The sequence below is a fragment of the Perna viridis genome, chromosome 15 (assembly GCF_037379345.1).
Source record: "Perna viridis isolate PV_CMFRI_1.1 ecotype Kerala chromosome 15, ASM3737934v1, whole genome shotgun sequence".
Classification (NCBI taxonomy): Eukaryota; Metazoa; Mollusca; class Bivalvia; order Mytilida; family Mytilidae; genus Perna; species Perna viridis.
This window is the reverse complement of record NC_142459.1, coordinates 11,275,313-11,297,991: the sequence shown is the minus strand read 5'-3', so window position 1 is coordinate 11,297,991 and position 22,679 is coordinate 11,275,313. Positions and strand designations below refer to the sequence as shown.

Genomic DNA, 22,679 nt, shown 5'->3' with positions numbered 1-22,679 from the left:
CTTGAAAACTAATAAATAAAAGGGTTTTTGAAAGTTGGAAGCTTACTATAATGTTGCAAAACTTTAAAAAAAAATTTGAATCGAAGTATAAAAAAACTTCTGATAACAAATTATTACCTTTGACAATGGTCCAGCTTTGGAGTAAAATAAACAAGGTTACAATTCCATTCATCATGCAGTTTTACATATTCAAGACATTCATCACGTCACACACATCATATTGCTCAGCAGTTTCTGCAATAAAAAAACAAACGATTTAATGAGAAACATTGAACTTCAGGCTTATTGTTATCCTACTTTGAACAAATAATTGCATTTATTTCTACATAAATGGATAAACATAATAAATTATGAGCAAATATGCTTAAACGACGTTACTCTCTGCTGTAAACTCAATGTACTAAAATCTAATATGCTGCGTACTAGGTATCTCACCAATTTCAGACAGAAATCTTAAAAGCATTGCATGTTGTAATTAGTGTTAAACTAGACACGCAAAACGTATTCCTTCTTATTTAACTGAAAATTAAGTGAAATTGCCTGACTCCAATCAATAGCTGAACTCATAAATTATTATTGCTAATTAATGCATTTTCATTATGGTTTTGGGAACTGAGCTTTCTTGAAGGAAGGACACTAAGTTTCATTATATAACCGAAGATCAAAAACTTCTATAGTTATTAAAGTTACATACAACTATTTAAACCTTGGTCAAATCATGTTTTTACTGTCTTAAGAAGCACTCTGGCTAAGAATCATGGGCTGCACCAAAATGGAGATACAAGGTGAATCTGATATTTTTTTCAGTTTTTGTCTAACTAAAACAATATTTCAAAAGAGTACCGAATTTAACATATTAGCCGATTTAAGTTGCTTTTATTTCCTTGGGGTGATCTGCTAAAAATCTTTAAAATTGAGCTTATCCTGTACAATCTTGTATATTATTCACACCGTTTTCTTCTGAAATCCGACTTTAAAATTGAAATGAGAATGCATAAATTACAGAGAAACATATATTCTAAACAATATCAAAAAAAAATAAGTAGCATTTCACTCCTTTTGAAAGAATTGGAAATTTGTACATTGCATTTTTAATCATACAATCAAAGAAAGATAACTCCATTTTGTTCACAAACTATTGTCATGAAACTTAATTAAAAGTAACATATAAAGTATTGAACTTTAAGTAAAAAAAATTTCGACATTTGATTGTCTTGATGTTTTACATGAATACTACTCATGTCCATCAACACGAAGATCTAAATAATAAAAGATGAAAGTTTTATTCCATTCAGTTAGGTACTTCATTGTTTGCATATATTCACCCTAATGCATTTCTATGGTTGAAGACTGTGTGTCTGTTAACACCTGTATATTGTGTACTCTTTTACAACTTTTGTTACTTATTCACAATGGTTTTATATCAATTTTTAAGAAAACTGTTCTACATAAAGATTGGTCCTTGTTCAATTCGTGTCTATACAGGACAATGTGATTGGTTGCAGTTTTTTTTTAATCTATTCTTTTGATTTATGCGGACTATATCAAATATTTCCAAATAAACATCAACATATAACTACTCAGTTCCAAGAAAAATTTAATAGCATATACGATATTACTTAATTTAAGTGTGGGTACAATGAAATAGTGTTCAAAATTGGAAAGATGACGTTATGTGTGATCAGCAGTTTCTTCAATTAGAATAATCGATTGAATGACAGATGTATTAGGTTTCATAGACGACTAGTTTTGAAGAAATAATTGCATTAGTTTCTACATTACTGAATAACCGAGACTAAATATAAACAAATAAGCTTAAACGACGTTATTCGCTGCTCTAGCAAAATCTTACATGATACGTCCTAGTTGATATCAATATCAGACAGAAATCTTTAAAGCATTATATGTTATGTAATGTGCTTAACTGAATAAATCAGAACGTACCGCTTAGTTTAACTAAAAAAATAAATAGAGAGGGCGGAGTTCAAACGATTGCTGATTTTATAAATTATTATTACTAACAAATGCATTTTCATTATGGTTCGGAGGGCTAAATTGCTTGAAGTAAGGACACAATGATGCACTATATAACGCAAAAGCACAAGCTTCTCTAAAAAAAAATCAATAAAAATAATTAAAAAATAATTTAGTTTGTAGGGTTACATACAACTTTTCGAAGCTTATTAAAATCATTCATTTACTGTCTTTCGTATTAATGGCATGTGGTACATGATATCATACTGTAAGAGTAATCAAGGGAACCAAGGTTATAGCGGTAATCAAAAGAATGTAATCCAGGGGCAAAGACCAGACATGGAAAACAGACATACACAACAAAGAACATAAAGTAACTAAAATCATACATACAAAGTAACAAGCATATCGTACTCCACTAAAACCTGGGAGCATGGACCAGGTGCACCGGTAGGGTAAGCGTCCTCTGCTTTTATAGAAACACCTGCCGAGTTGCTCATAAAAGTCAAGTCCGGGGTAGACAAACGAGGAAAGGAAAACTATGACCCGTAAACTGTGATTGAAATTTTTGCCTATTGTGTGTATATTGTTTTTTGTTGTTTTATTTTTTCTTTTTTTTTTTTAATAACTCTATTCATATTTACATTAAAGTACAATTTTAAAGATCCTACAAAGGATCAAACATTAAACCGTCATAACACTGTAATGAAATATCAATAATAATTGAATTCGCAATATATAACAATTTCATATATCAAACATTGAAATATTTATCACTTTCCAATCTGACATTTTGGATTTCAAAATTTAAATCCCAAGTATCCTAATGTCACAAGAATAGTGTGCATTTACATTAAATAGGAAACGTTGATTTCATCTATTGAAATCTAGATTTTACTAGCTAATCATTGTCATATTAAAAAAAAACTTTAATTACAATTTCTATTGCGAATTTTAACGGATAACATGTTCTAATTAATTATGGTATTCTGTTTTTGTGTTCGTTATATTATATATCCTTACCAAACTCAATATATTAGACAAAAAAATATAAATAACGATATTGTAATGGGTGCAGACCAAATGCACTATGTTTTTCCTCTTTTTGTGTTTTCTCTGAAAAAAAAAAACTTACTTTTGAATGTAAGTTCACATACGAAACAGATGTTGGTTAATCCTTATTATACAAATACCTGTTAAAGTAGTTATACATTAAAGCGGGAAATAGCATTATTAATATAACAAAAAAATAAGCATCCTTTGCCAGCCTTGCCTGTCATCTATAGTTTTTGATATAATTCTAGTAACATTCCATATCACTAACAACATCGAAATAATTCTTGCTATAACTTGTGATAAATTTGTTACAGTTTTATAAAGATATAAATAAATGACGTCAAAAAAAATCACTAACACGAAGCTGATTTGTATCATTCACGATCACGAGTGCCGAAAATGCAAATATATATCGACTGCGATTGAGTTTAATCTTCAAATAGTTTAGACATAAGTTGTCATATTGTGGCTTATCACGATTATCAATCGATTATCCTATTCATTATATTTATTTCTCTATAGTTTATTTCTATTTTAATCATTAATTGTAAAATTTGTGATCGGCAAATGAATATTTACAACTTACAAAGCGGCCATTTTTGGATTCCCAGTGTTCTAAATATAACGACATTAGTGTGCATTTACATTTTACATAGGGGTTTTTGATTACATCTATTGAAAGCTAGATTTTACTAACTTGTCATATTTAAAAACCTTTCAATAAAATGTCCTTTGTGAATGTTAACGGATCGCCTGTTCGAAATAATTATGATGTTTTGCTCTGCTGCTATATATGAAATAAAATGATGCAATCTATTTATTTAGGACATTCAAATCAATGATGTCATTGTTTTATCCAGCATCGCAGCAAATGTAAACACCCACAATCATTGTAAAAGAACAGTATATAGTAAACAAAGATGATGCTTAACTGCACATTCCGTACACAGTAGAAGGTATCTTCGCTCCTTCCGTATGATGGGACCTTTTATTATTTGTATATTTTTATGTCGAATGTATATGCTTAAAAGTAGTAATCGTCAAAATTTACAGACAAAAAATAATTCAAGACCACATAACTTGGTTTAGATTAACATTTAGATATTTTAGATAAAAGATACATAGATTGCAAATCAATTTGGCATTTTGCAATAGTCATCGTTCTAGACTAAAAAAAAGGATATGAAATACAGATATACAGGCTTCAGTTTCGTAAAACATTAATGTGTATGTAAATCGATATATCGTTGTTTGTATCGTGATTTTTCTGCAAATTGAATCATCTATGGGGGTGTTTGCAACTATATGCATTGGTATACAATTATTTTTGACAAGCTGAAAAAAAGTAAAATTTCAAGACCCTGACTATGATATTTTGATATATCTCCAACAGAAAATCTTACATATTAATGCATCAGTTTACGTGTTCTCTCTAATTTGTCTAGGCTATATTTTACCTATTTAACACACAAAAACATAACATAACATTGTTTGTGCATATGATATTCACTATAATGAAAGCACATGTATTTTTTTATATATAACAATTTCATATATCAAACATTGGTAAAAAGAATTCAGTATTTACAAACTTAACAAACGGCCATGTTTGGATTCCAAAGTTTAAATCCCCAGTGTCCTATATTTCACAACAATAGTGTACATTTATATTTCACACAGGTGTTGATTACATCTACTGAAATATTGATTTTTTTCTAACTAATTACTGTCATATTTAAAAATCTTAAATAAAATGTCCTCTGCTAATTTTAACGGATCGCATGTTCGAAATAATTATTATGTTTTGTTTTGCATTTGTTTTATTGCACCTCCGTAGCAAATTCAATTTATTGGACAATAAAAGGTAAATAACGATATTGTAAATGGTGTTCCAAATAAGCATCCGTTTCCAGTCCTGTCTGTCATGTATAGCTTTTTTTATAATTCTTGTAACATTCCCTGGCACTGGTAACATGGAAATAATTCTTCCTAGAACTTGTGATAAGTTTCTGACAGTTATATAAGGAAAAGAAGAAAGTAAAGAAGAAAGAAGAAAGACTTCAGTAAGGAGCACTAATCCTAAGCTTTCACAATTTCTGTTTTATTTCATTAAGGCTAAAAACCACTAAATCCACTTCCCATAGGCTTCTATGCTAATTTCACAATATTCAATGGCTTCTCTGGACTTTACCTTAACTTTAACCTGCAGAGGACTATATATCAGCATGATTCTACATATGTCAGCTCACAATCCTCAGAATGACATGTGGGGTTAGCAGACTTGCAGTGCAGTACTGGTCACCGGAAGTGAAGGGTCTATAAATAGCATGGGAAATCCCAGTGTTTTCACAAGATAGCGGTATATTTATAAATCAAAATGCACCTATAAAATGTACAGAAATGTTTTTCCTTTCAGAAACTGTTTATTTTTTTTTAAATAAGATGAGAACTTTTTCACAGCACTATGAGGAACAGGGGTAATTTCTGCGTAGGACTATTTTTGCGTACGTTCCAAAAGCTCATTGGTTGAATTGGTGGTATGTAACCTAAATGACCACAAGTGCCGAATATAACGGATGCACTTAAGTTTAATCTTCAAGTAGTGTTGGCACAAGTTTTATATATTTTGCTTTATTACGATTATTAATTCATTGTATTCATTTTTTCTATAGTTTATTTCTATTTTAAACGTTAATTGTAAAGTTTGTGATTGGCGGATTGATATTAGTGATGTTTGACGCTTTGGCGGTAAAAAGTCCGACAGTGAAATTAATATGTATTTATTCGACGTTAATTACACAGAAAACAATCGATGAATCGCTGCTATCTATGTAATAAAAAATGCAACCTATTTATTGAGGTTACTGCATCAATGATATGGGTAAAATATTTTTTTTACATTTGTGTATTCGGTCACCACTTCATTATTTTATATCATATAGTTTGTTAGACGTTCAGAAATTGTGTATATCACTTCAAAAATAGTGATTCCAAAAATTGTGGTTGATTTTGTATTACAATTAAAAACTTGAAAATATGTCACAAAATCCAATTAATGTTGTCATTGCTTTATACAGCATTGCAGGACTTGTATACACCCAAAAGCACTTGTATAGCCCAAGAATTAAAGTTAAAGTAAAGTAAATTATGAACTAAGGTATTGTTGAACTGTACAGTACAATGTTTCCCTGCTCCTTTAATAAAACGTTAATGTTAGTTTTTATGTCGAATGTATCTGTGTAAAAGTAGTATTTGGCAAAAGTATCAGACAAAAAATAAATCATGCATGTCGAAAACTATTCACATTGAATTTCGATTCCGTTACAGTAATATACCATAAACCATGCTTTAAATTATTATTTGGATGTTTTAAATAACAGATATATAGATTGTAAATAAATTTCTCATTTTGCAATAGTCATCGTTCTAGAATAAGGAGATAAATGTAAAATTACAGAATTGTTTACAGACAGGCTTCTGTTACGTAAAACTTATTATAAATCGATATAGAATTGTTTGTACTGCCGTTTTTCTGCACATAGAATAACATATGGGGGTGTTTACAACTATATTCATTGGTATATAATTATGTTCTGAGCAAGTTGACCTAAGAAGGAAAATTTCACGATATTTAGATATATCTCCAATCGGGAATCTTACTATATGAAAGCATCAGTCGACATGTCTTCTCTAATTTGTCCACTTTTATGAAATCATATGTATTTGCAATATAAAACAATTTCATATATTAAGCAATGAAAAAAAAATCAAATATTTATAACTTACCAGCCGGCCATGTTAAGATTCTAAAATTTAAATACCCAGTGTCGTAAATATCACGACAATAGTGTCAAGTTACATTTCATATAGGGGTCGTTGATTAAATCTTTTGAAATCTAGATATCACTGACTAATAAATGTCATATTTAGAAATATTTCAATACAGTTTTCTATGCAAATGTTTATGGATTTTGCATGTTCTAAATAATTATGATATTCTGTGTTGTGTTTTTTTATATTATACCTCCTTAGAAAAATTTAATATATTAGATAAAATAGCTGTAACTAACGATATTGTAAATGGTGTAGAGTAAATCTTGATTATTTCTCATGATTGTGCTTTCTTTGACCAAAAAAGCCTACTTTTGAATGTAAGTGCACATAGGAAACAGATGTTGGTTAATCCTTATTATACAAAATACCTGTTCAGGAAATGTATATGTTATAGCAGGGGATTACATTTTTAATATAACATATAAAAGTTAGTGTCCTCTGCAAGCTCTGTCTGTGATCTATAGTTTTTGTCATAATTCGAGTAAAATTCCCTATCACTGACAACATGAAAATAATTCTTCCTATGATAAATGATAAATCTCTTACAATTGTATAAAGAAATGGACAAATGACTTCCGCAAGAATAACTAACATGTAGCTTTCACAAAAGTTGTTTTGTATCATTCACGATCACGAGTGCCAATTAATGTAAATATATAACGAATGCACTTAAGAATAATCTTCAAATAGTGTTGGCACAAGTTTTTATATTTTGGTTTATCATGATTATTAATCGGTTATCTTATTAATTATGTTTATATTCTCCATAGTTTATTTCTACTTTAAACCTTAATTGTAAAGGTTGTGATCGGTTGATTGATATTCATGTTGTGTGACGCTTTAGCTGTATAATCGAATTCACCTGTTTGCAGTTTTTTTCAATTATCTTTTAAGTTACTTTAACAAAATTGCCATTTTATTTATGTCGTTCTGAACTACAATTCTCATACAATTAGTTCTCGTTCTTACCTCCGAAATTGAAAAAAAATCAAAATTTATTTTTCCTTCGAGAATTTTGCACTGAACGAATTGTTTATCCGCCATCTTGTTTCTATGGATATTTTGAGATGTTCCCTATTACCTCACAATTGAAGAGCTGAACGTTAGACTATGTCAAACCAGAAGAGCGATGAGCGGAATTTCTTAAAATTTCTATCAGATCATGGACTCTATTAACATGTCAACTGTGCTACTCGCGTGCATGGACACACATTAGATGTGCTTTTAGCAAGGGAGCATTGCCCTGTGTTGTCGGAGCTACCGTCGATTCGGGATCCGGGTATCTGTGACAATAAAGGTACGCCTATTGCTGATCACTATGCAGAATCAACACGTCTCAAAATCTCAAAACCACCAAAAAGCAAGAAACTATTTTCTATAAGTAGTATAAAGATATGGATATAGCCGAATTTAACTCCGAGTTAAAAACGATTTTAAATATCCATGCGCCAATCGTTTCGAAAACTATCACGGTAAGAAATAAAAGTGAATGGGGCGGAACGTCAGATGAGAAAAACAGGCTTCACAAAACCGATAAATTGATTTACAAAGATAAATGTTCAGCGTTTACTGTTAAGCTTTTCGAAAAGAACTATTTCTCAGGCAAAATTTCTTAATGTGGAAGTGACCAAAACAACTGGTGAAACTTAGAAACAATCTAATTGGAAATTCCAACGAAGTTTTTCTACCGAAACTTGAGTGTCGTTACGATTTAGGAAACAAGTTCAACACATATCTTCATTAACAAGATTGAAGCGATCCGCAATGATCTCAGTATGACACAGATCGGGAGTGAAAGTATGTCCCCTCCCAGTTTAGACGTTGAATTCAGTGGAAACGTACTTTCCGTTTTAACACCTGCCTCCACTGAAGATTGATTGCTTGTTTGGGTTAAACTCCCGAGCAGCAATGTTTCAGCTATATTCAGGCGGTACCTCCACTGAAGAAGTCATAAAAATAATGATGAAATCAGCGACGAAATCTTGTGAATTAGATCCCATACCAACGTTTCACTTAAGACAAACGCAGGATGAATTACTGACTTTTATTACACGCATTATCAATGCCTCGATCACAGAATCGTGTGTTCCACAGGAATTCAGACAGACAATTGTTCAACCTTTTCTTAAAAGCCGGGGATGGATCCAGAGTTACTAAAGAACTATTGTCCAGTGTCAAATTTGCCCTTCATTTCCAAGGGTCTTGAAAAAATCGTAGCCAACCATCCGGAAGACCATTTACGTACTAATTCTACGATGAATTGCAATCTTCCTACTTTGTCGACCATAACAGAGACTGCATTTTTACGTGTATATCATGACGTTATGGCAGCATTCGAAAGAAATTGCTGTACAGGCATGATTATGCTCGACTTATTCGCAGAGTTTGACACGATAGACCATTCAATTCTAATAAAACGACTCAAATACCCCTTTGGTAAAATTCTGCTCTTTCATGGTTTGGGTCGTATTAGGGACTCAACAAGTATCCGTGGGAGCCATCCAATCCAACTCGATCAAAATGAACTTTGGCGTTCCGCAGGGATCTGTTTTGAGTCCATCGGAGAAATTTGAAGACGACATGGCATGCTTTACCATTGTTAAGCTGATGATTTGCAGATACATTTAGTAATTGAACCAATAGACAACTTGTCTGAAATAATCACACGACTTGAAACTTGCGTTGGCGACATCAGCTCATGGTTGAAGAGCAATCTGTTAAAGCCCAATCAAGATAAGACTGAATTAATTATTTTCGCTCAGAAACATCGACTCAAGATATTTGAGAAGCGTGAACTAGCTCTTGATCGTACGATAGTGTCAAATGCAACTTGTGTAAAGAACCTTGGTGTACACTTAGACAAATCATTAAGCATGGAACCACACATTTCCGCTGTATCCAAGTCATGTTTCCTTCAAATCAGAAAGATTTGCCGAATTCGTTCTTACATCACGGATAGTGCTTGAAAATATCTATTGTGTTCTCTCATAACATCGAGATTGGATTACGGCAACTTCCTTTTACATGGCGTGAAATCTAGTGCCTTGAACAAGCTTTTAAGAGTTCAGAATGCTGCCGCCAGATTGATTTCACGGCGCAGGAAATATGACCAAATAACACTTATGTTAATTCACCTACACTGGTTACCTGTACAATTCTGGTGTCAATACAAAATCATCTTAAACGTTTTTTAAAGCATCCAATGGTATAACTCCAGCATATATCCAAGAGTTTCTGACTCTATACTTGACTTCAACGCTCCCAGAATTATGTGACACTTGAAACACCAAGAGTGAAAACTAAATCGTAGTGACCGTAAGTTTGACAAGGCAGCTGCCACTTTATGGAACAATTTTCCCTGTTAACTACGAGTTTTAGACAATATTAACATTTTTATTAATCCAGACTGAAAACTCAACTTTTTAAGACAGCTTATGGTGATCTTTTATAAATTTTGACGTTAATGTGTTTTTTAACACAGTAATGTCTGGTTTCAGATTTTTTTAAATTTTTGAAATGGTAACAGTTTTTATTGGTTTTTGATTCTCATTTCATTTAAATGATAAAATATTAATATATAATTCATTTTCTAGAATATTTTACTTTTACCATTTTATACTATTTAAATAATGTTTTAATACTAAATTATGTTTTAATTACATAATTTGTAATGTTATATGCTGTAAGGCGCTTAGTGTGAATGTAGTTTAGATTGGGGCTATACAAATATTGTAAATAAAAATAATAATAATTAACCAATAAATTATATCATAGTATTTCCTCAAAACGTCGTTGCGTGGCGCATAATGCAATTAATTGACTTCCTGAGGGATATAAGCTATATTACTTTGAAAATCAGCGTTACCCGCATAAGATTGCATGTTACACTGTTAAATGTTAGGAAGGATAAATGTTCCTTAAAACCGAACAGTACCTTGTATAATTTTATAGGAGTAATCAAGGGAACCAAGCAAAATTCAAACGAATGCAATACAGGGACAAAGATCAGACATGGAAAAAAGACAAGTACAACAAGTAACATTAAGTAACTAAAATAATACATACACAGCAATAGGGACGACAGAAGAGGAAAGGAGATGTTGAACAAATCAGTTATTGTGGTGCAGATGGATACAGCATAACGATCCACGAGTTCATGATGACGACTATACAACGTCTGTAGTGATGAATGAGTATATAATCTTAAACAAGTACAAACATGTACTCAATAAAGATATGATATGTTGTCATTAAGTAGACGATTTTAGGTAGACAGGAAGTGATTCGTGCATGTCGAAAAAACAACAAATTAATCAGCCCACTTAATCACGGTTGTTGCTTCGAGATAACAATTATAAAGATTGTATATAAAATTTACATAGATGAATACACGGTTTTTCAAAAGATACATATCTGCTTACTGAAATGACTGATATAACCGAAAGATATAGTAAGCGTAGACCAGACTAGAAAAATTCATTGAAATTTCCGATTTGTATTATTGTTATCACGATGTAATCTTTATTTTACAGGTAGAAACTAGACTGTATCATTGAGTGTATATAATTTTAAAATCAACAGTACGTGTGAACGCATCGATGTACTGGATACTGATGGGAATAACATCTCTGCTTACAACACCAGCCATTTAACACGTGATCTAGATACTTAAAGTGGAGCTTGTATTCCTCTACCAATTGTCGTACATTTTTCCCACCTTTTAGTTCCGGAAACACTTAATGACAATAGTTATTTAGTAAAAAGAAAATGATTTGAAGCATGTTAGATCGATTTGATGACAATTCCTTAACCTCTAATTTCCATTTCCTCCATTTCATTGAATTAAATTACTAGCGACGAATTTAATATTTTATATTTTATATTTGAAAAAATCGCTGCGTACGTTTCTGATACGCTGAACATCAGACTAAGGTTTATCGCATCTTAACAGGGGTCAAAAGTTCATCAGGAACATCAATGAAATGTTTTGCTTGTTGTTTCGTTTCGTTACAGGACTTTCATATAAGACTTGCTGGAAAAGATGACAAAGGACGTACATTTTTACGACAAATATCATCTACTTTTAAAGCAGGTAACGTAGAACTAAGTATGATGGCGTATACACAGGTATATACATGCAAATATATAAATAAATTTATTTTTAAAATCCATATAAAACACTTCCAATCAGACGTACATATAACGCTGAATATGCTTTTAATTCTATAACTGGCCACATTTTGTTTTTTTATTTGTTTTTGTTTCCTTTTTCAATAATTAGCATTTAACACTTTAAAGAGACATCTGTCGGGAAAAAAAATGTTGTTCCATATGCTTTCGGCAGATATCATTTCATAGCTCTCTTTAAAGCTTTCTCAAATCGACAGGACGATGATCTTAAATATGTCCGGCGGAAAAATTTGAAACATAGCTTCTATACCTCAACGTGTAAAATCTATGATAGTTATATTTCTAATCAGGACTTGTCCAATCCCTTAAAATCTTACATTCACAGGAATTTAGAACTTATCCCAACTATATGGCAATCCACGTACCGCATTGATCGTTTCGAAAGAGTAATCAAGGGAACCAAAGTTATAGCGGTAATCAAAAGAATGTAATCCAGGGACAAAGACCAGACATGTGGAAAACAGACATACATATAAAGTAAATAAAATAATACATACAAAATGACATGAGCAAATGAGCGACTCGGACGCCATTAAAACTGGGAGCATGGACCAGACGCATCGGTAGGGTAAGCGTCCTCTGCTTTTCTAGAAACACCGGCCGAGTTGCTCATAAAAAGTCAAGTCCGGGGTAGACGAAAGAGAAAAGGAAAACAATGACCCGTTGAATAAATCAGTTTTCATGGCACAGATGGATACACCATAACGATCCACGAGTTCATGATGACGATCATAAAACTCATGTAGTGATGACTTCAATGTTAGAGCAACATAACCCTGTTCCAGAAGCCTATTTGTTAGAATTCTAGCGCGATACAAAAAGTCTACGTAGTTTCGGCAAGCTCTGGTATAACGTATGTGTTGTGATATGAACACTTTATACGCAGGTGCCACAAAGGAAAGGAAAGTCGACAATTCTGAATGAAAATTCATCACGTTTGTCGTAAAGTTTGGTCAATAGTTTTCCTTTACCATCGATTCCTAAGTGTAGGTCAAGATATGAGGCTGACTTCACAGTGTCTGTAGTATCCTTTATCTCAAGTTCTTTTGGGTAGATGCGATGTATCAAATCCCCGAAATTAGGATTGTTTAAAGATAATACGTCATATATATAGCGGAAAGTAAAGAAAATTTATATAATATTAATTCGAGAATCCCTTGCACCGCAGACATAGACAACAAATCATGTAAGATCAAAGTATGTGTCACTCTACGATATAAATTTCATAAACACATATTGTCTAACTGTTCTTTACCTAACATTCTTTACCAGATGACCTAGTAGTTGGCAGAGAGAGAGGGATACAATATGTAGTTGCAAATACTTGAAAGAGCTTAGAAACGTACGAAGTACAGATTACAGTATCAAATGGGTATATACACGGACTCACTTCTCACAGACAGGTATATTTTTTTTTCATTTTTTTTTTTGTTCTTTTTGTTTTGTTTTGCTTCTTTTTTTTTGTTTATTTACTTCGTTTCTGTAAACTATTACTTTCCTCTATAATTGTGTAAAATTCTTGTATAACATTTGTTTTATTCAATTATTATCTAAGGAAAGAAAGTAATTCAAAGACACCATGAACAACACTATGACAATACACGATATTCACAAAAGAACTTCAATTATCTGTCTTATGAAAGGTTATGTACTGTTTTCGCGATGCTAATATGAAATTATGTTGTCTTTTTTCTCATTTTATACATGTGTATGATAATTTTGGAAAAAAGTAAAAAAATACAGATTTCAATTGTTTATATCTGGTCACATCAGGTGCAATGTAACATTATACTATTTTTCATTTGTTTCCTTTCTAAGATTTACCTGCCGGTCCATATAACTTTATATGGACCAGAAGGAATTTATATGGACTGCATCGCTTTCCAATAAAAAATGTGACGTCATAATTTCAAATAATGTGTGTATGTCTATTCTCTTTTTCTTCCACGCCGATCATCAAAAGTAATCTATATTTGCAAGGTCTGATGTAGTAAATTTTTTAACGATACATTGGGTCAAAATTGTAATATATTAAACGGGTTGGATGCTCGAAATCAAATGGACCGAAACGTATATCTTTTTTCTTGTTATTGTTTTGTGTGGTTTTTTGTGTTTTGTTTTGAATGGGGGGTTGTGGGTGCGACCATCCGGCCTACATATTGCAATATTATCCTACAAATCATGAAGTATTTTCTTACAATACCTTCAAAAGTATAGTGTATCCGTATTTTCCCCTCTTTCTTCAATAGAAGTCTATTTTGTTTTACATTTATGTACTTCAATTATCTGTCACTACACAGGTCCTACACTGTTTCGGTGACACAAACATCAATTTCTGAAGTACTGCAATCAATGTCGAGAAAGTTATTCGTAAGTACGTCTTTTTTTTTCAATTGGCAACTTTGTTTTGTTTGCGTTTTGTGTTTGTGTTTTTTGTTTTTTTTGTTTTTTGTTTTTGTTTTTTGTTTTTTTGGTTTTTGTTGGTGTTTTTTTTATAAACCTGATTTTTTAGCAAACACTGAATAAAATAATACGTTTTATCCATCGACATTTTTTATACCGGTTAAAACGAAATACCACACTTACAGGATATGTTAATGTATGTATATTCGATACAGTGTATCTGTGCGTTGTTGTTTTGTTCATTTTTAAGCAAGGTGGGGTTAGTAGTGACAGAGGTGTCCGTCTTTACTTCTCTCCTTTACACAACGGAACCCAATTTTTATCCGTTACTCTCACATAATCTTCATTGCATATTCCCTATGTACACCTATTATTTCTATAGTATATGGAGGTAAACCAGGGGAGTGGGGGAATCAGGTTTCTGATCATTGTTCACAGAACCTCCAGTCTATAAACCACTTTTCGAGTTGTTTTATGTTAGATGGTTGTGTATAGCTTCGTACTCTTTACAGAGAATTAGGCCTCGGAATGACATCCAATAATACTTAACTGCTAATTTGGTTTTCTAATTCACATTTTACCCGCATATTTTATCAGTATTGAATTGAATATGTTTTTTTTATAACTTTTAAAACTGACTCTAGTCAACCAATGTAAAGATGAAAATCCGTCTTTTCTGACGTATATTAACGATAAATATTTTAAATTACCGACAGAGAAAGCCAAGATTACACAGTTTTATCAAAAATGAGTGTGTGTAGAGCAGAGTCAACACATACAGCAAATTGTTTGGCGTAGAATAGGTCAGCGGAAGAGGGAGTTACATTTTCCGGAACAATCTTAAAAATTATAACATCGACTGTAGGCCAGGCTGTAAAACTCTCCCTCCTGAACATATCTGGGTTGACAAGCGGCCCTCTTCAAGTTAACATAAGGTAGTATGCTAGTTCTATCTGATTCGCAAGCATATAATGATAATGAACAGTAAAATTCAGGCTAAGAGTGTATATTTTTACGCTCGCTACTAAATACAATGTATCAATGTACACCATTGTGCAAGAAGCAATACAAAAAAGCATGATACGATATAAATGAAATAAGGTTTGAACAATATATATTGTAAGGGAATGTGCATACATGAAGACGTTGAAGAGTACTACCTGTTTCGTAAAATGGAAATAAGAAATACGAATCCACAATAACATGTTTCTTTTAATACTTGCCTAAATTATAGGCTATCGTTCTGTGAATAGAAATTGCCTCGAAGGAGAATTACTCCTCACAATGCTGAATGATAGATGCAAAGACCTTTGTATCCATCTATGAAAGTTTTATATATATACTCTCATACTAGTTATATGGTGCTACTGTTTATAACATCCTTCTTTTTCAGCGGTGAATTCTCCAAATTTACAGATTTGTGTAGTTGATCTAGATGATTTTATTGCCCCGTGTGATCTATCATTTGCAGATGGTGGATCAGTCAAGGCCGTTGAAGTCGTTCCTAAACCGATAGATCAAAAGGTAAGATAATTTAAGTACTTCTCTTTGTAAAAATCGGATAAAAGTGTAAAAGAAGTGGCACATGAAGAAAAGAAAACGCAAAGATTGTATTGCATAATCCAAATATGCATACCTTAAAATCTTCAGATATTCTATGTCAAATTTAGTTGAAATACACGATGGAAAATGGCGGGAAGAAATTCCCGCACATTTTCCAAATATAAGAAGAAACAATATCTACGTCACAGATGCTACAGAATAAATTTAGAAAAGCTTTTCGGCTGTAGATGTAATGAATATATTTGAAGCAAAAAATATCAAATTGAGAAAAAATGATATGCGACATATTTCCTGATTCTTACACAGAATGGTACTTAAATGTTTTTTTCTCCAAATTGAAGGTCTAAGTATAAGAATACTTTATGTAAATATATTTCAGAAATAAATCACGGAAACTGCATTTTTACTTTGTTTTACTTTCAGCCCGTGGTAAACCAATGATACAATGAAGTGTCAGTTATTTATTTCGATACTAATAGGACAATATCGATACTTTGTTAAAAATTTGTGACCAATTATGATAACCTTTGACCCGCCATATCTGTTAAAATTTTGCTGATCATTTTAGGTGTTATGTCAGTTGAAATGGTCGCGAGTATGCTTAGTATGTTTTCATAATAAACGTAGAGTAGAATTAGGTAGAACAATGTTAAACATGATGATAGCTGTTTGCATTACAAGGTCACAATGTTAAAACATGAACAGGTATAATGTTAAAACATGGACAGGAACAATGTTAAACATGGACTGGTACAATGTTAAAACATAAACAGGAACAATGTTAAAAAATGGAATGGTACTATGTTTCATTCATTGGAGATTATTGTTGTTTGTTTTCATACATATTAGTACGTGGCGAGTGCTACCTTTTACGTGTGTAAGTTTTTTATTTTCTCTTTATTATTTTTTTTTTACGAAATATAATATAACTTTTCTAAAAAAAAAAAAAAAAAGTTTGATATTTTTATTAAATATGAATTTGATGTTGATTTGCGCAATTAAAATGAATGAAAACAGTTGATGCACATCGGAATGTTACTTTATTAATCTGGTAAGTAAATTTCACACACGATGGTCACGCCCAGTAGGTCGCATGCTGCTGATTTATTTATCGTTGTGATCCCAAAGCCTTTTATGGCCGTCATATTAGGATAAAGTAATAATGCAAACTTGTAGGGCCTAGTTAATGTGACAAATGGCACACATCCCAGTTGCTCTGTGGGCAGAGCGCCTAACCCCCGGCTAGGTTTCTGAGCACTATTTAGTCGCCTTTTACGACAAGCGTAGCGCTGCTGCAGGCCTATTCTTTTGACACCCGGACCTGCACGGGGTTTAAAAATTTAGAACATGGCTTGAGATACAAGTGCTAGGCAGGGACAAAAATGAGGGGTCATCCATGGGCTTTCTGTCAACGAATGGAATATGGCACACTATATTTTCTTGCTGTGAGTAAATATCAATCATTATAAAGTACTATTCTGTGTAAGAATCAAGCAACGGGTGGCACATCATTTTCCCCAATTAAGTCATTTTTGTCATAATATTTTTAATACATAAAGAAAACAACCAAAAGGCTATTTAAGCATCTATGACTTAGATACTATTTGACTGCATATATATGGGAAGAGTGTGGGAAAATTTTCCCGGCTTTTGTCCGTAATGTAGTTCAACTAAATTTGGCCTATCAATATCTTAAAAAGACAAATTTTACAAACACTTTGATGGTAATTTCTGGTGGTTATAAGGTATAATTATTTGGTTAATGCAATAAAATATCTATTTTATTTTTTGCTGCATGTGCCACACCCTATATACACTTTGACCGATTCTTAGATGGAGAAGTTCTTAAGTCGTTTTGTTAATCTGAATGTGAAATTGAAAGATGAAATATTCTGTCTTGCTCAATTAACTTTCATTGAATAAAACAAATTTGATAAAGATTGTGTCAATTCAGAAATTGACACATACTGCTGTTGATTTTGGAGGCTCAGAGGTCACTGTACTTTGCACGAAAAAAGAAACTTTACAAACCAATCATCAAGTTTATGTTAGACGGGTAGAAATTATTGTTCAAAGGTCAGAGTCACACGTGTATGATGTTCTCCCTGATATTCCTGGTTATTGATGAGATTTGAGATAACTTTTGTAATATAAAAGCTTAAAGTTCTAAATAAAACAAAGTTGTTCATAGGTAGGAAACTTGTTCCTTTTTAGAACTTTTAAATACCGAAAATTCATTATGAACAGAGAAACTACTTGAATAGTTAACCCGCCCCACAATCATGACAACTGACTTCAGCATTTAAAACGGAACAATCCATAAAGCATTCAGAAAGGATAGTAGTCAATATCTTATATGAGATTTAAAGAGGAAGTCCTTTTTTAAACATGAGGTGATTTATCCATGTCAAAAAACAACCACATTTTTATCTAATTCAGAAACTATTACAAACCACATTCCCAGTCTCGGGTTGTTATTCGGTTGCTTTACTGTCGAGATAAAAAAGAAATTAAATAATATTTTCGTCAACCTCTGTTTGCTTTACGATATTACGTCGAAATAAATTTGTTCAAACTTTTTTACGGAAATCTCAGTTTTAGTTCCGTTACTCCATAACTACTTGTTTTATATCAGGGTAGAAGACCTTTGGCAGCATTTTCCTCCATCTGGGCGGACATTTGAAGACCTATATTTAGTTTAATTGTTATATTTTTACACAAGTTTCTTCCCGGTTGCTAAAATATTAATGCAGAGCAAGTTCTGGATTAATTACATAACTAAGAGAGTGAGCACTGGGCGGAGTTCCGTAAAACGTTCATATAAGATAATTATTATTTACCGACATAAACAGATCTTTAAAGGTTCAACAGATTGATACAAACCAATTTCTAGTTACAAAAATTGTTCCATACTCATATGATATAGCGAGAATAGGTATGGAGTATATGCCAAAGAGACAACAACACGAGGATGAAAATGTCAGCCCAAAGCCACGTAATATCATTTATGGATTTTTAACTTCCTGAATACTTTATCTAGTACTCATTGTAAAAAAACGTTTGATTGGAAGCAACTTGTAAGCATGTTAAAATATATTTACAACGGTGACTTTATTTTCAAAGTTCTATGAAATCCAAAATGAAGAAATAATTTAAAGCAAATAAGAATGATCTTCATTTTTGTAAACTGAGTTTGTGCAAGCTAATATTTTAAATGCAATTTGTCAAAAACATTAAACAACGGTGTTTGAGTATATATGTGAAATAAGCCAACTTACGTAAAAAAGTACATTAACTCTATTTTAAAGATTTTTTTTATCCATTCGTGATACTGCCGACACATTAAGACGATCAATTTAACAAATCATATAAAATTTGACGATAGTACAGGTCTGCAAAAATCTCAAAATGACATCGAAAATCGTACTTAACGTCATACAATATTTATTAACGTACACATAGTGTCTAGATTTCGTTTATTATAAAAAAAAAATTGCGTTGGAAAACAGAGGAAAATATAAGTACATGTATTCGTATGACATGTTTTCCACTGCATCTTGTATGACTGCATTGATAAAGTACATTACCAGTGTCACATTCGGATTCCTAATACAGAAGCCGTCCACATATAAATTAACTATCAACTAATGTTTACTCATACTGAATTTAAGGGAGTGTATCAAGTCAAAAGCCAGCATACCAGTCATCTACTTATGACCCCGTCCACAGTGTGATAGAAAAGCATCAAATGGAGTAGATGGTAACATTGATAGTATATTCACCACGCGATTGGAACAAAACCCCTACTGGTGGGTTGATCTCCAACAGATGTATGTCATTAATATGGTTGTTTTATGGAACCGACATGACTGCTGTGGTAAGTCTCTATAGTGATTGTGGTTGGTTTTATGGTATTTGTTGTGTTATACTTAATTGTCGCTACGCCCCGTGCAGGTTCGGGTGTCAAAAGAATAAGCCTGCAGCAGCCCTAATCTTGTATAAGGCGACTAAATAGTGCTCAGAAACCAAGCCGGGTTAGGCGTTCTGCCCACAAAGCAATTGGGTTGTGTGCCTCAGGTGGTGGACTGGGGTACCCTTAGCGTGTTATACGCAGGGATTGTCAGGCTATAATACGGTAAACCTGACCGCAAACCATAGTGGTGCACCGTGTTGGGAAAGATGCCACGTTCCTCGCACGTTAAAGAACCCTGCTGGGGTATTCGATAGGAGTAGTAACCTTTGCGCTCCGCCACAGAAGGCTAAATTTCCAGACCCTACCCATTCCTCACTTTTTTAGTAGTAATCGGAATTTGTCAACATTTTTTTCCTTGTGTCCCATCCCATTTTTCATTTCGCCATCATCATCATTTAATGTTCATTTTATCATCAATTCATTGCCTGAATCTAGCTGAAATATTGCTGTTCGGGCGTTAAACCCCAACAAACAAACAAACACACTTGTCGCTACTTTTGCCATTTTTATATTTGTATAATCCTTTTGAATGTCGCAGTGTAATCCGGAACAATGCACATGTATCTTGATCCGTATCCAGTTATGGTATTGCCACGATTTAACTTCAATACAACTTCTAGAATTTTTTTTAAATATCGTATTATGAAGATGGCATTGGAAGCATGGAAAAAGTAATTTCTGTCATACTAAGACGGTAAGTATAAATGCACATGAAAATTCAACCACCGGGCGATAATTCAATTTCTGCGAGAGTATCGATAACATTTAACATTTTCTGAGACATTTTCAAAGTTCTATTCACAGCTATTGTGGGGAAACTTATTTCTACACTCTCTATGGAAAAATTAAGATTTTAAAATGCTTGCTGTAACTCACATGTAGAAAAAATTAAAACCACTCATTATCTTATGTTGATCGATTGATTGGAATTGAAAGCCCAGGTAGCAGTATATATCCGGGTAGTGGACATGAATTGGATAATAATATGAATATATTAAAATGATGAATGGGATGAAAAACAAGGAACATAGGGTTTCGATTGCTACTTTAAATTATTTTTTTTCTCAATACGGTGCACCAATATTGTTCGCGGTCAGGTTTTGTTGTACCCGACCATCGTTCTGAGCACCTAGTCGGCTTTTACGACAAGCGTAACACTGTTGTAGGCCTGTTCTTTTGGCACCAGGAACTGCACTGGGTTATTACTGAAGCAGAGTCTATGTGTCTATCATGTAATAGATCTATATGTCTTGCATGCTCTGGGTGAAATACTTGTTTTCTTTGTTTTGTTTTTGAACTTTAAGTATGTCTAGTTTACAACGGGTTTCAAGTCGATTTAAAAACTTTTTGTTAATACTCTGTTCTTATTGAATTCTTAGAAAACACGTAACCTGAAAGCCCTATTAATACTTTCGTTCCACAAGTTTTTTCTCAAATATAACCCCGTGTGTCACCAGTTGCGTCTTCTGTCATTTGATTGGCTGTTTAAAATTAATTATCTAAAATACGTTTAAATATATTTTTCTTCAAATCACTTACGTAATCTTCGATACAAATCTACAATAACAAAGTTAATTCAAATACCGTCATCTTTATTTCTTTATATTTCATAAGCGGCAGTTTACTTATATATTGTGCATATCCATTGTTGGTGACCCGAGTCTACATTTAAGCGATCGCAGGGTCGCTAATGATATTGACTAGGGAATAAGATTATAGAAAAACGTATTTTTTTCAATGACTCCTTTAAGTAATTAAGTTAAAGTCCCTGTCTCAGAGATACACATGAATAGTTCATAAGCACTGATAAGAAAAAAATCATGATACACTACATACTTAGTACATCCCATGAATGATATCCACCATATTCACTTATAGCGGCCTTGATATATAGGTAAAAATCATGTCTAAAAAAAAATTCTTGGTTATTGTGAACCACAAATAATACATTAAATTTTCTACTAAAATTTTAAAACATGACAGTCTGAACAACATTTTATTGATAATTTATAACTTACATGATTTCAGAACTAAAATTCATATTCACTTAAAAAAATGTTTAACCTGGCGTTAAACCCTTCCCAAGATAGCATAAATATTAGGGAAATACCTCTGTTTCCGCTAACATGATCTAAAATTATACGGCCGGCAGTTAAACGTTTACTTTTTCAAAAGTTTTTGTTACTTTAAAAGTGTTGTTGACACATTCTTACTTTAATAGATATTGTCAGAAAAATGCCAAAAAACTACAGGGTAGGTTTGAAAAAAGCAGTATCTTCAGTATTATCGAAAACAGAGATCTTAAAAAAAATGCAAATCGAACTGGCGCCAAAACTACCTTTTTTTGTTTATATAGGCAATACATAACAATCAATAGGCAAAAGATTGATTGGTTGATTAATTATTGGGGTTTAACGCCCAAGCAGCAATATTTCACCTATATTCAGGCGATGAACTGATTATAAAATGAACATTAAATGATGATGATGGCGAAATGAAAAATGGGTTGGGACACAAAGGGATGATAAATTGAACATTAAATAGAAAGTCACAATGACCATACTTCCTTGAATAAAGTCATATTTTGTTTTAATAAATTTTTTTGGTAATATTTTTATATGAAAAATATTAAACTTCCAAAAAATTTTGGTATTTGTTGACAAGTGTCTGTTCCTAAAATAAAAAT

At 32.4% G+C, this 22,679-nt stretch overlaps 1 long non-coding RNA gene and 1 pseudogene across 5 annotated transcripts in view; one reads left to right on the top strand and one right to left on the bottom strand.

Annotated features, from left to right (window-relative positions):
• LOC148596926 (uncharacterized) overlaps positions 1-7,973 on the bottom strand; it is a 119,469-nt pseudogene extending 111,496 nt beyond the window's left edge. The window contains exons 1-3 of the transcript XR_015919036.1: positions 7,834-7,973; positions 6,817-6,836; positions 118-234 (exon numbers count right to left, since the gene is read on the bottom strand). The product of XR_015919036.1 is annotated as an uncharacterized LOC148596926 (transcript). The remainder of the gene's footprint in view (positions 1-117; positions 235-6,816; positions 6,837-7,833) is intronic.
• A 349-nt stretch (positions 7,974-8,322) lies between these two features.
• Positions 8,323-22,679, top strand: part of LOC148596925 (uncharacterized) — a 25,298-nt gene continuing 10,941 nt past the window's right edge. For 3 of the 4 annotated variants that reach the window (XR_015919038.1, XR_015919039.1, XR_015919037.1), the window contains exons 1-7: positions 8,323-10,179; positions 11,397-11,956; positions 13,327-13,457; positions 14,355-14,424; positions 15,174-15,392; positions 15,851-15,981; positions 19,692-19,897. This is a non-coding gene — a long non-coding RNA (uncharacterized LOC148596925). Of the gene's footprint in view, positions 10,180-11,396; positions 11,957-13,326; positions 13,458-14,354; positions 14,429-15,173; positions 15,393-15,850; positions 15,982-19,691; positions 19,898-22,679 lie in introns of all 4 variants that reach the window. The other variant, XR_015919040.1, reaches the window with a different exon arrangement.